This window comes from Phaseolus vulgaris, chromosome 8, assembly GCF_000499845.2.
Source record: "Phaseolus vulgaris cultivar G19833 chromosome 8, P. vulgaris v2.0, whole genome shotgun sequence".
In the NCBI taxonomy this organism is placed as follows: Eukaryota; Viridiplantae; Streptophyta; class Magnoliopsida; order Fabales; family Fabaceae; genus Phaseolus; species Phaseolus vulgaris.
This window is the reverse complement of record NC_023752.2, coordinates 34532097-34534095: the sequence shown is the minus strand read 5'-3', so window position 1 is coordinate 34534095 and position 1999 is coordinate 34532097.

Genomic DNA, 1999 nt, shown 5'->3' with positions numbered 1-1999 from the left:
ATCTACATGCACCCCTTTATGACTAACCACAAACCCTAGGAAGTCTATATGATCTAATGCAAAGAAACATTTAGCATGGTTAGCATACAACTTCTCCTTCCTAAGGGTTTCTAGAACTTGTCTAACATGTGACTCATGATCTTCTAAGGACAAGCTATATATAAGAATATCATCAAAGTAAACCACAACAAACTTGCCAATGAATGCTCTTAAAACATGATGCATGAGTCGCATGAAGGTACTAGGAGCATTAGTCAAGCCAAAAGGCATGACCAACCACTCATATAAACCAAATTTGGTCTTAAAAGCGGTTTTCCATTCATCACCATGTTTAATTCGAATTTGATTGTAACCACTCTTAAGATCAATTTTGGAAAATATTTTAGACCCATGTAATTCATCCAACAAGTCATCTAACCTAGGAATGGGATGCCTATATTTGATGGTGATGTTATTTATAGCGTGACAATCCGTACACATCCTCCATGTCCCATCCTTTTTAGGGACAAGTATGACAGGCATAACACATGGGCTCATGCTATCTTGTACCCACCCCTTAGCTAATAAATCCTCAACTTGTCTTTGAATTTCTTTGGTCTCTTGGGGATTGGTCCTATATGCAGGGCGATTTGGTAAAGAAACCCCGGGCATGAAGTCTATTTGGTGTTCAATCCCTCTTAGAGGTGGTAAGCCTTTAGGAGGATCTTGAAACACATCTTCATATTCCTTTACCAAATGGTCCAAACATGTGGGACTATCCTTAGCCGACTCATATTCAATAGGTCTAGGAATAGCTAAAAAAATAGGCTTGTGAGTAACTATTACCTTTTGAACTTGTTGGGAAGATATAAGAAGGCTTCTCTTGGAATTTTTAATTTCTTTTTCTTTCTCTCTCTTTTCTCTCATTTTGACTTGGTCCTCATGTACCTCCTTTGGAGAGAGAGACTTGAGAATGACTTTGTGTCCATGGAAGTTAAAAGAAATTTTGTTGGTAAAGCCATCATGAAATTTTTTTCTATCAAATTGCCATGGCCTACCTAAAAGGATATGAGTAGCTTCCATTGGAACAACATCACACAAGACCTCATCTTTATATTTGTCAATGGAAAATGTAATGAGGACTTGTTTGTTCACCACTATCTCACCCACCTCACTCAACCATTGTAACTTGTAGGGCTTGGCATGAGAGATGGTAGGCAATCCAAGTTTGTCTACCACTCTTGTGCTTGCCACATTTGCACAACTCCCCCCATCTACAATCAAAGAGCAAACTCTATCATTAATAAGACACCTTGAATGAAAAATATTTTCTCTTTGAGTTTCATCAAAAGGTTTTAACACTTGTCCAAGCATGCGTCTTATTACTAATAGGTCACCCTCATGTGGGCTTTCACTTTCACTCTCACTTGGGGATTTAGAAGGTGAGGAATGTCTAGAAGATTCGGACCCATGCTCACTACTATCTACCCCATCATGCATATACATAGTTCGTTTAGTAGGGCAATTAGAAGCAATATGTCCATAGCTTAAACATTTAAAACACTTCTTACTAGATGATTTTTGTGGTGATTGAGGCCTAGCATTGGAAGTGGAAGGCTTAGACTCTCTAGGTTTGAAAGTAGAGTCCTTAGAAGGGATGTTTGAAAAAGAGTTTTTATTTTTCCAAGAAGAGCGGTAGTAGTTATCTTTAGAAGAATTTTTGAAAGCATTTTTCCTTGCAAGTTGATTTTCAATTTTGCTAGCAAGGTGCACCACATTTTCCAAAGAAGAATATTCTTGTAACTCTACCACGTCTTGAATATCCCTTCGAAGTCCACTCATAAACCTAGCTATCTTAGCCTCCTCACTCTCATCCATATTAACTCGAATTAAAAGCGTGTCTAGTTGTTTAAAGTAATCATCCACACTTAGCGTGCCTTGATGAAACCGTTGGAGTTTCAACATAAGGTCTTTCCTAAAGTGTGGGGGTATGAATCTAGCGCGTAAACATGCTTTCAAA